This window comes from Sinohyriopsis cumingii, chromosome 15, assembly GCF_028554795.1.
Source record: "Sinohyriopsis cumingii isolate HCF-2022 chromosome 15, ASM2855479v2, whole genome shotgun sequence".
NCBI classification, from domain to species: Eukaryota; Metazoa; Mollusca; class Bivalvia; order Unionida; family Unionidae; genus Sinohyriopsis; species Sinohyriopsis cumingii.
Window position 1 is genome coordinate 78464944 of NC_142975.1, and position 13251 is coordinate 78478194.

The window sequence follows — 13251 nt, forward strand, 5'->3', positions numbered from 1 at the left end:
TTAGAATATACATTTAAACCAATACTCTAATTACTGATCGACGGTTGTGCGAATTTAGAGGGTGTAAAAAAAAAGAAAGCAGGAAACCTAACAAAGTTATCATTCAGTAGTATATATATATATATATATATATATATATATATATATATATATATATATATATATATATATATATATATATATATATATATATATATATATATATATATATATATATATATTAGGAAAAAACGTGTCTATCTGTCATGAAAGCTATCCCATGAAAAAGTTAGATTTGTAGTGGTCTATTTTCTCAAAAGATGACAATAACTGCGACCGAAATGTTTGCGGAAAATAATGCTGTATCCATTTATTTATTTTTTTTAATTTTTTTTAAAATTTTGTTTTATTAACCCCGTCATAGTTTCCCCAATGGATCGGGGAACCATCCCAGGATCACCTTACAATCAAACATTTCTGGTTATCAGATAATCTAGGGATAATAAATATAATCTACAGAGAAAGTAAAAAATAAAAAAGCATAAGAAAACAACACACACACACACACACACACACTTATACACATGCATATGGCACACAATCTAGGTGACATGGCCTTTGTGATATTACAGTATTTTGTTCCTGTTTACCATCATGTCAGAGACAAGTTAAATGTTCATTGTTGAGGTCCATTTTTGAGGAAATTGGTCCTCTTTTTTATTTACCTTAACAGTGTATTTTTCAATGTTCTTATGCATTGCAACTATTTGCTTAAAAGCAAAAATAGAAGGATTTTTCATATTGAATCTGCAAGTATAAATATAATATTTTGCCAAAATAAGCAGAAAATTACCCAAACTGTCCATTTGTTCACTTCCTAAAAATGTTTCTTTTTTGGACAGTTGTACAATATTTGGGCAAAAAGGTGCATAAACTTCATTAAAATGGTACCAAAACTGTGAAGTAATACTGCAATCATAAAAGAGATGCTCAATACTTTCAGTTTCACTCTTACAGAAAGTATTTTTGTTGTCATCAAATACGTTAATTCTTTTAAGAAAATTATTAGTAGCGATTATTCTATGGATTAATTTACAGTTAAAAGAGATCAACTTGGTATCCTTGGTACAGCATTTTGCCCGGCTATAAATATCAGACCACTCCTCACTACTTATATTTTTATTAAATACTTGCATCCAAGTTTCTTGCTTCGCAGTGTGTTGCCTTTTAGCTTCCTGTAAAATATCTTTGTAAATAAACTTGAGTGAATCTTGTTTTCGCAAGTTCGTTATTTTATCATCCTGCTTATCAAAATTAGTATGTACTAGATAGTTTTTTATGGCATCTTTCCATGCTCTAGGAATTCTGGATATTAAGGAGAAGTATTTCAAGAAATCATCGCTTCCAGTTTTTCGTTTTATTATCTCAAAAGGTATTAAGTTACCATGATCATCTTCTAGATCATCCAGAATTTCAAAACCAGCTTCTGTCCAGGATTTGTGTCACAGAATTAGGCAAAGAAATAACTTGGTTTTGTCTGAAAACAATTAGACTATTTCTCGTTGTACATGCGTACAACGTTATATAGGGTGAATGTGTTTTTCCAGGTAAGCGACTGTATTAACATGTACCTAGCCACAGATTACTTGTGTCGGTTATCATGACTAACATGAGGTGTACGGGTATTCTAACCCGACTTGTACTCACTCTCCTATGGATTTAAGTAAGACGAATCCCGAAAAACCACACTGGTCATTTTTTGGATCACGTCAAGGAGTATACACTCTCCTTTATTCTCCAGCCATAGGGGTAAGTGTTAAATTTACATTATATTTATTTGATAGGCGAAGCTTATTCGGTTTGTACTTTGTTATCGCGCAATAAGGTTTATTACAACGCAGATTTTTAAAAGTAATATCATATATATAGACATTATGCATAAACTATTATGTCCCATTTGGTTCTATTATAGCTGCATATGTGAATCTGTAGCTGCGTCTGTGCGTCTGCGCGTCTCTGTGTCTGTGTTGGCAGCTGTGACTGTGTTTCAAGCTGGTTTCTGACTGTTGGAAGCTGTTTCTGACTGCGTTTGAAGATGATTCTGACTGTGTTCGTAGCTGACTGTTCGTAGCCGACTGTTATAGTAGCTGACTATTATGGTAGCTGACCGTGTATGTTGCCGTGAATGTCTATGAAATGTTATAGTGAATATAACTAGAGTGGTCCGAAGCTGTACGAAGCCGTCTCAAGATTCATGGAGTCATCCGGAGCTTCCAGAACAACGTTGTCTGTTGTGATAGCATTATTGTGAATCTTAGTCGTGATAAGATTATTGTGAATCTTAGTCATGATAAGATTGTTTTGAATCTTTAGTTGTGTCAAACATTATTGTGAATCTTTAGGTGTGTCAAAGATTATTTTGAATCTCAAGTTGTTTCAAAGATTATTTTGAATCTTTAGGTGTGTAAAGAGTATTTTGAATCTTGTATTAGATTATTTTTGAATCTTTATAATTTTGTTCTTGTTGAACAACCTACTGTTTTAGGGGTAAGTGCAGTCCATGAGGGTTCTTGGATCTGCACTTCATTTTATTCAATATTTGTTTTGTTTATTTTCAACTGTATTTTCACATCATATATTTACCATTATTAACTCATTCATAAATTTCCATCTTTCCCACATTGTGTTTGGCTTGTTCATTTAGTCCAAAAACCCACTCGGTTACAATTCTGTGACAATTTGTATTGATAGATCATTTTAGGTGGGACAAAATTTAAAATACTCATGGATAGATACTCGTTAGGACTTTGCGGTTCTTCTTTCCATTTAGATACTGCCAAAATTACATCTCTCCAAAAACTGTTTTAATGAACTTAATCAATTCTTCTAATTTCCTTCTCCCTAAATTCCAAATATCCTTTTTATTTCTGAGCATAGTTGTATTGACTAAATTCTGCCACGTTCCATTTTCCTTTTCCAGCAATCTTTTAACCCATCTTATCTTAATATACCTAATGAATGAAAATATGTGAATCATATTTAGTCCTCCATCGTTTTCTGGGGAAACTAGCATATCACGTTTTATTCTCTCTACTTTTCCACCCTTCACAGCGTAAGTTAGGTACCAAGAGTAGAACGCTTCTCTTTGTTCGTTGCGCATGTTGTCGGGGTCGTAGTAGTGATCATCAGGCAAATGGGGTAAAACGACATGTTGATTGGCTTCGGTATTGAAAAAGTGCGGAGAAAAGCTTTGGTCATTTCTTTCATTCCAAATGTTTTAGGCTATCGACTCAATGGCATGGAAAAATAACTCATCGAATCTTTAAACTGCACTTGTTTGACTTGTGTCGAAATGAGTTTGACTCCGTTAAAAGTCACTTTAGGACGTTCGTTGCTTTGTTCCGTGTAGTATTTCAGAAGAAACTGTCCATCACATCCCGAGTAATTGTGAGACATCACCGTGGCCGTCGTTCTAAATTTTCTAGAGGAGTGTTTATCCGTCTCTCGAATGTGGCAATACTTTTCGGGTGATAGTGGTGGACTTTGGTTTGGCGTAGACTCTCAGGGTCTGGATTTTGGCTCACTCATGTCATCTTCGAAATTGCTGGCATGGATATGAGCCAAGACTTCAGCTTCTGCGCGAGGCGGTAGGTCACATTTCTGCCTCTTACTTCTCATTTCTTCAAGAAATGATGCGACTGTTTCATTTTGATTGCACAATGTAAAATGACTACATTTTATACGCATGGTTCCCAGTATATAAATTTAAGTTGAGTGTCTTACCTATATGAAGGGTCAATGTGTTCCCTTCAAAATATTCATTTCTCACTCCATCCAGATCGAACTTCTGATCAGAGCTTTGCGAGGCCTCATACGAGGGTCTTCTTCAGAGAAACCAACGGACAACTCCCCTATCTTTCGAGATAAAAGTTGAGACACATGCTATATCTGTCAGAAGAAAGGGTATTTGTCTTCAGAATGTCAAAGCGAGACAGGCACCAAAAGAGACAAAGGTCAAGATACCTGTTATCATTGTCAAGGTAAAGGAAATCGGTCTTCAGACTGCCCTAAAAAGGAACAGGAGCAGGAGAGAGAGAGAGGTGGGGGTTCCTAACAGGAAGAATAGGTACCCTCCAAAAGGGAAGAACCCATACACGTCCAGAAAGAAGAAAAGACGAGAAGAAATTGAGGAAGAAGAGGAAAAACCTGTGCCATTGAAGAAATTGAAAAACGGAAAGAGTGAAAAGACAAAGAAGAAATCAATGAACGTTATAAAGTGATGTGTTTTGAAATTGAATTGTAATTTGTACCAGATAATATACCAGAAAGAAAAACTTAAGTGTCTCTTGGATTTGATTTTATAATAAGGACTTACACTCACTCACTCACACACGCACATCATGGGTAAAATGGTTTTATTTGATTTTGGCAAACATTTAGTATCTTTCGGAGATTGATGGGTGGCCCTGAAAAGGACAGTTGGGGTGTTTCTGTTTTTGATTTTAAACAAAACAACTCAGGAACGGGAAGTAATGACATTTAACTGCCTTATCCCTTTGCCACGGCCAAGGCCTACTTCTGGACTTGCTACTGTCGATGATGTGCTAGAAATCACTAGAGTTGGTATCTCAGGGATAGTGGGAGTGTTGACTGGATTGGAGTCTTTGGCTCGGGAGGGTCTTTTCTCTTGGGTCGTATTAAAGAAGTCTAATACATTTCTTTCAGACTCCTTAACTCTACCAAAATGTCTAAAATTACTCTCACCGTTGACTTTCAGTCTTCCTTCATTCTTAGACCTTGTTTTTTCTCCGCTTCTTATTCTTCCTGTCGTTTTCTTCTTGCCTCTTCTTCTTCTCGCTGTTGCTGTTGAATGAGAAAGTCTTGTTATGCTTCTTTCTGCTGTTGGAAAAATTGCTCCAATTCTTTTTCTGTCTCTGTTTAAAGTCCTCGACTTACGGTAAGAAAGGTGATACCGGAGAAGGTACTGTTACCGGAACAAATTCTTGTGAAGAGAGAAAATCCGCTAAATCTCAATTAAACTCGATCTCTTCTGGAACTAGGACTGTTGTTGTTTTAGTAGCCGCTGCTATGCCTTCACTCCTAGTCTCCACGACCGGTGTACCCCAAATCAATGTATTTGTAGTTTCCGTCATGTTCTAACAAGGTCACATCGATTCACTGCACACAGACACTAGCGCACCACTATAGGGAATGTGAAGTCGCTTTCTTCTGATTGGAAGACAGACTCCGCACTGTGACCTAATTTTGTAACGCGTGTTAGGATTGGTGAAATACCTCAATCCGTTTCGATCCCCTTTTTCCACTATAAATAACCGCACTTCATCTCATTCCATTCACATGTTCTCGTCACAAGATGTGGACTAACGTAGAATCGTCTACCCTCATCTCATCAATGCTGTTCAAACCTGACAATCCCATGTATGTCAAATCATCATGGGCTATCGCAAAGACCACCGATACGGCCCTTTGGAAAGAAGAATCGATGAGGAGAGGCAAGGCTGTCTGAAGTGAAATTGACCATACATATACAATTTACTCAATACAATTTAAAAGAGAAATTTCTTCTCAGACACCAATTTACTTACAACTGACTTTAATGTTTTCTGGAGTTTACAAAATCATAGTAAATAATAAGATGAGGTATAGAACAAATATTTATAGTGGAAAATCCAGTTCAAGGTAAAAATCATTTCACCGGCTTGGCTTTTGATAAGCACGTACCATAAAACAACACCTGCAGAAGCTAAATCTGTCCGTCAAAGTCACTCTCTTGTGCACTTAGATCAGAATGAGTATCTGGATGAGATTGAAGCTATTGTTTCTTTCAGCATGACTAACCGATTAATTCTAATCTCTTACCATGCAAATTGAGACCTGCAAAAAGAAAAGAAACCAGTGATATTGATGTACTTTTAATATTCAGTGAAAACATACGACTTTCAATGGAGAAACTGTATGTGTATTGTCAAATGCATGAATATCCACTTAATTTTAAGCTTTTCCTCCTTTGTTAACTGAATCTAGAAATTTCAAGAAATATACATAACACTGAAACATTTTATATTATCACCCAAGTGTGAGATATAAATCTCTTATGTCAACTTCAGAGTGGGATCATGAAGGTAGAAACTATGTCGGTGTGCTAAAACTTTCATTCTTTTCACCAAAATATAGCAAGTAATATGCCATATGCATCATCATTTCTAAGACCGTTCCACTGGTGACATTCAATATTCACGACAGTATGTTTATGTATGATTCCTCTGAATTCTATCAGCTCCTGTGGAGTTAAATTACATTAAAGAATACATGTTGACATGCTATGCAATTGTTTATGTGTGTAATGTAAACTGAAATGTAAATATTATTCATAAAAATAGGGGTGCAAAACCTTGACAGCTACCGAAAGTGCAAGACAATACATTATGGTTACCATTTTGTTCCCATATTTATTAAGTTATGTCCAAAATATGCTACTTTGTCATGATGTAAACAGTTCTCACATGGAGGTACAAAACACAGTTATCTCTCTCTCCAAACAGCATTACATACAACACTAAGTGATCTATAGAAAAAGGAAGGAGACATAATAAAGTCAATGCATAAAAATTATTTAAATATACACAAAGAAACAAAAGTATAATAGATGCCGCTGACTGCACCATCAAAAAATTATCAATTTTCCTTAAGAATTTGGCTGAAAATGGTTTATGTCAAAAGTTGTGTACATATCACATATTTAGACATGATCTAGTACAATGGCATAAAGGAAAACTTTTTGTGCACAAAACTAAAAATGGTATTATGCTTTTAAAAAAGTTACCTCTTTGCGGCAAAATGCACTGCATTATTTACATTATGAATTATGACTGACTGCATTTCTCGAAAGATTTCAAATTGTTTGCAACCTACAATGCTTTTGGTCTTTGCTTACCACCATAGCATCAGTACAAAATCAAAATTCCTTTACAATGTTTGATGAATGTCAAGAAGAGATCTGAAAGTTATAAATTTGAAGAGGGAATGACAGAAATGCTATGTTAGGTGTCAGTGACAGAAGTGAAAAGTTTCTATAAACTCATCTAGAAAACTTAAAGAAATCAAACATTTAAGTAAACCATGTGCTTTAGAAGTACTCTTAGACTGATATAAAAGAAGTGGTTCCTAACTTTTCAATATCATTCTGGAGATGCTAATATCAGCATCAGTGTTGTGTCAGTGTGTGTTGTGGAGGAGGGGAGGGTAATCGCAACACAAGTCTAGCTTGTCTGGAGAAGTCGAAGTTTAATCAATTAACATTAGACAATGCTGGAATTTTGATATACTGATGTATGGGACCCTAAAACTTACAAAGTGACATATGAAATAAATTCATTGATACCTAACCAATGAAACTGACCACACATATACAATTTACTCAATACAATTTAACAGAGAAATTTCTTCTCAGACACCAATTTACTTACTACTGACTTTAATGTTTTCTGGAGTTTACAAAATCATAGTAAATAATAAGATAAGGTATAGAACAAATATTTATAGTGGAAAATCCAGTTCAAGGTAAAAATCATTTCACCGGCTTGGCTATTGATAAGTTCGTACCATAAAACAACACCTGCAGAAGCTAAATTTGTCCGTCAAAGTCACTCTCTTGTGCACTTAGAACAGAATGAGTATCTGGATGAGATTGAAGCTATTGTTTCTTTCAGCATGACTAACCAATTAATTCTAATCTCTTACCATGCAAACTGAGACCTTCAAAAAGAAATGAAACCAGTGATATTGATGTACTTTTAATATTCAGTGAAAACATACGACTTTTAGAGGAGAAACTGTATGTGGATTGTCAAATGCATGAATATCCACTTAATTTTAAGCTTTTCCCCCATTGTTAACTGAACCTAGAAATTTCAAGAAATATACATAACACTGAAACATTTTATATTATCACCCAAGTGTGAGATATAAATCTCTTATGTCAACTTCAGAGTGGGATCATGAAGGTAGAAACTATGTCGGTGTGCTAAAACTTTCATTCTTTTCACCAAAATATAGCAAGTAATATGCCATATGCATTATCATTTCTAAGACCGTTCCACTGGTGACATTTAATATTCACAACAGTATGTTTATGTATGATTCATCTGAATTCTATTTGCTCCTGTGGAGTTAAATTACATTAAAGAATACATGTTGACATGCTTTGCTATTGTTTAGGTGTGTGTGTATTGAAATGTGAATATTATTCATAAAAATAAGGGTGCAAAACCTTGACAGCTACCGAAAGTGCAAGACAATACATTATGGTTACCATTTTGTTCCCATATTTAATAAGTTAAGTCCAAAATATGCTATTTTGTCATGATGTAAACAGTTCTCACATGGAGGTACAAAACACAGTTATCTCCCTCTCCAAAGAGCATTACATACAACACTAAGTGATATATAGAGAAAGGAAGGAGATATAATAAAGTCAGTGTATAAAAATTATTTAAATATACACAAACAAACCAAAGAGTATAATAGATGCCGCTGACTGCACCATCAAAAAATTATCATTTTTCCTTAAGGGGGCTGGGTCCAGATTTTATGTTCAAATTTAATGTCGCAATCAGCGACCTAGTATAAACAATCATAAAAAATCAAATATACAAGTGAGGTCAAAAAGGTACATATTTTTAGATACCTATATTAAAACAAAGCATAAGAATAGTATTCACTTGACCAGAGAAGTCAATGGCAGTTCACAGCAGAAGAGGTTTATACACCCCAACCCCTATATTATACCTGCGGTTTTCACATCCATGTGTGGTGCTCACAATACAAACGCAAGCCTTTTCCCTGGATGAAAATTTTGAAAAACAATGTCTGCTAAATAGTTTGATGCAATTCAGAATAGTTGTCATCCAAGCCGTTTTTGAGATACTCTAGTTGCCTTGAACCCACGTGTCTACTGCTATGGGAGGCTAGCTCTTCTTCCTCGACAACTATTGGTATTTCACTATCAACATACTGCAGAGCAACTATGGAAGGTGTACATGCCTGACATCAGTTTCAAGAACAACACAAGCCCAAAACACATAGTTCACAAATATATCCATATCTTTAAATACTAAACAATAATAGCTGAAAAAGTCACACCATAGCCTTAAGTTAAGAAATTTGCCAGGGGCCAGTTTACGAAACTGGACCCTGCCACCTTAAGAATTTGGCTGAAAATGGTTTATGTCAATAGTTGTGTACATATCACATATTTATACATGATCTAGTACAATGGTATAAAGGAAACCTTTTTGTGCACAAAACTAAAAATGGTATTATGCTTTTGAAAAAGTTACCTCTTTGCGGCAAAAAGCACTGCATTGTTTACATTGTGAATTATGACTGACTGCATTTCTTGATATATTGCAAATTGTTTCCAACATGCAATACTTTTGTCGCTTTTTACCACCATATCATCAGGACAGAATCAAAATTCCTATACAATGTTTCATGAATGTCAAGAAGAGATTTGGAGGTTATAAATTTTAGGAGGGAATGACAGAAATGCTATGTTAGGTGTCAGTGACAGAAGTGAAAAGTTTCTATAAACTCATCTAGCAAACTTAAAGAAATCAAACATTTAAGTAAATCATGTGCCTTAGAGGTACTCTTAGACTGATATAAAAGAAGTGGTTCCTAACTTTTCATTATCATTCTGGAGATGCTAATAGCAGCATCAGTGTTGTGTCAGTGTGTGTTGTGGGTGGGGGTAATCGCAACACAAGTCTTGCTAGTCTGGAGAAGTTAAAGTTTAATCAATTAACATTAGACAATGCTGGAATATTGATATACTCATGTATGGGACCCTAAAACGTACAAAGTGACGTATCAAATAAATTCATTGATACATAACCAATGAAATTGCACTGCATTGTTTACATTGTGAATTATGACTGACTGCATTTCTTGATATATTGCAAATTGTTTCCAACATGCAATACTTTTGTCGCTTTTTACCACCATATCATCAGGACAGAATCAAAATTCCTATACAATGTTTCATGAATGTCAAGAAGAGATTTGGAAGTTATAAATTTTAAGAATCAATTACAGAAATGCTATGTTAGATGACAGTGTGAGAAGTGAAAAGTTTCTATAAACTCTTTTAGGATGCTTAACGAAATCACACATTTAAGTAAATCATGTGCTTTGGATTTATTTTTAGGCTGATATGAAACAAGCGGTTTTTAACCTTTCATTATTATTCTGGAGATGCAAATAACATCAATCATGTTGTGTGGGTGGGTGTTTTGGGGGGCAATGACAACAAAAGGTCTTGATAATCTGGAGAGGTCAAGTTTTCATCAATTAACGTTAGAGCATTATGTAATATTGATATGCTGATTTGTGGGACCCTGTTTCACTTACAGGTGACATATCAAATAAATTCATTGGTAGATAGCCACTGAAAATGACCACACATATACAATTACTCAATATAATTTAAGAGAGAAATTTCCTCTCAGACACCAGTTCACTTACAACTGACTTTAATGATTTCTGAAGTTTACAAATTCATAGTGAATAATAAGATAAGTTATACAACAAATATTTACAATGGAAAATTCAGTTAAGGCAGTGTGCATTTCATCTGCTTGTCGTTAATAAGCACGTACCATAAAACAACTCCTGCGGAAGCTAAATCTGTCCGTCAAAGTCACTCTCTTGTGCACGTAGATCAGAATCAGTATCTGGATGAGATTGAAGCTATTTTCCATTCAGCATGACTATTCGATTAATCTTAATCTCTTACCATGCAAACTGAGACCTGCAAAAAGAAAAGAAACAAGTGATATTGATGTACTTGTAACATTATGTGAAAACAAGAATTGCAGAGGAGAATCTGTATGTGTATTGTCAAATGCATTAAACTGCCACATAATTGTAAGCTTTTCACTCCTTTTTTAAATGAACCTAGAAACTTCAAGATATATACATAACATTGAAAAATGTCCTATCATTACCCAAATGTGAGATATGAATCTCTTATGTCATCTTCATAGTGGGGCCATGAAGCTAGAAATTATGTCGGTGTGCTAAACCTCTCATTCTTCTCACCAACATATAGCCAGCAATATGTCATATGCATCGCTATTTTTGTGACCGTTCCAATGGTGACATTTAACATTCACAATAGTATGCTTATGTATGCTTACTTTGAAGCCTATTTGCTCCTGTGGAGTTACATTACTTTTAAGAATGCATGTTGACATGTTATGCAATTGTTTCTGTGTCTGTATTGAACTGTTAACGATATTCATAAAAATCATGGTGAAAACCTTAACAACTACAGAAACAGCAAGACAATACAGTATGGTAACCATTTTGTTCCTATATTTAGTAAGTTAAGTCCAAAGTATACTACTTTGTCATGATGTAAACAGTTCTCACATTGAGGTACAAAACACAGTTACCTCCCTCTTCAAAGAGCAGTAGATACAACACAGTGATATATGGAAAACAGAAGGAAATATAATGAACCTAATGCATTACAATTATTTAAATATGCACGAAGAAAAAAATGGTAAAATAGATGTGGCTGACTGCAGCAACATTTTTTAGTCAGTTTTCCTGAACGGGGACAGGGACCGGTTGGTATATTCAAATTTAATGCAGCAATCAGCGGCCTAGCATAAACATAATAAAAAATAAAACACACTAGTGAGGTCAAAATAGTCCATATTTTTAAATACCCATATTAAATCAAAGCATACGAATATTATCCATGTGACCAAAGAAGTCAATGGCAGTTCAAAGCAGAAAAAGTTTATGCACCCCAACCCCAAAATCCTACCTGTAATTTTCATGTTCGAAGGTCATATTTAACACCATGTGATGCTCACAGTGCAAACACAAACCCTTTTCCTAGATGACAATTTTGCAAAACAGTGTGTACTAAAAAGATTAATGCAACTAAGAATAGTTTTCATCGAAGCCGTTTTTTGAGATATTCTACTTTCCCAAGCCCATGTGTTTACTGCTATGGGAGGCTAGCTATTCTTCCTAGAGGACTATTGGTATTTCACTATCAACATACTGCAAAGTAACTATTTAAAATGTCCATACCTAACATCAATGTCAAGGAAAACAGAAGCCCGAAAGACCTATTCACAAATATAGTCATAACTTCAAACAGTAAACAATAATAGTTGAGAAAGTCACATCATAGCCTTAAGTTAAACATTTGTCAGGTGACAATTTACGAAATTGGACCCTGCCACCTTAAGAATTTGGCTGAAAATGGTTTATGCCAAATGTTATGTACATATAGCAAATTTAGACATTATGTAGTAAATTGGTATAAAGTAAACCTTTTGTGCCCAAAACTAAAAATGGTATTACGGTTTTAGAAAAGCGACTGATTTGGACATTATAGTTATGTAACTGTGTACCTATTAAGATCATTTGTCCAGAGATAATTCAAATCATCCATTTGAACATTTCTGGTCTATTTTTAAGAGTGTCATTTAACAGTTACTATGAAGTATAGTTTTATAGAATATGATATCAGCCTATAATACCATGTCGCACTCTGTCAAAGTACTAAATTTAAATATATTGCCAGCAAGAAAGCTAATGCATGATGGAAATAACATTAAGTGTCTTCCAAGTGTATACAGCTAGCAGTGTACCTGACAGATCAGCCATATATATATAATTAGTGTATTAGAATGTGTATCAGCTGATGATACAACTTCGTATTATGTCCACCGATGTCAGCTAAAATTAGCAATACAAAATAATGCATTTAAGCTTCCATAGTTAAATTAGCTCCAAATATCAAGCAGATCAAATGCATGGCATAGATCCAGAACGTTTTCTCTTCCCATGGGAGCATTGACATTAACATAATTATAGGTATATATTGTAGGATTCATGGTAATATTAAAATTACATTTTTATTATATACATTAGTGATTTCCCTTGATATGCCTTCATAGAAGACAGGTATATCTTTACTTGGAGCAGATGTATTTATTAGAGTCACTTTGCGATTCTAAATACTAATATCTAAAATGAGTTTATTAGCTTGATTATTACCCTTAATGATATGTACACTGAATTCAGAATATTATTTAGTAAAATACCAATACCCATACCGTTATATGTATATCAACACAAATAAACACGCATATCCAAACGTGGAACTATTGTTCCGAATTGATCAGAATGTGTATCTAGTAAAAGGTGTATAGAACATTGTTTGCT

At 34.5% G+C, this 13251-nt stretch overlaps 1 long non-coding RNA gene across 5 annotated transcripts in view; it reads right to left on the reverse strand.

Annotated features, from left to right (window-relative positions):
* Positions 1-5560: 5560 nt before the first annotated feature.
* LOC149782134 (uncharacterized) overlaps positions 5561-13251 on the reverse strand; it is a 55322-nt gene continuing 47631 nt past the window's right edge. For all 5 annotated transcript variants that reach the window (XR_016414240.1, XR_016414243.1, XR_016414241.1 and 2 more), the window contains 2 exons: positions 10659-10810; positions 5561-7755 (listed from right to left, as the gene is read on the reverse strand). This is a non-coding gene — a long non-coding RNA (uncharacterized LOC149782134). The remainder of the gene's footprint in view (positions 7756-10658; positions 10811-13251) is intronic.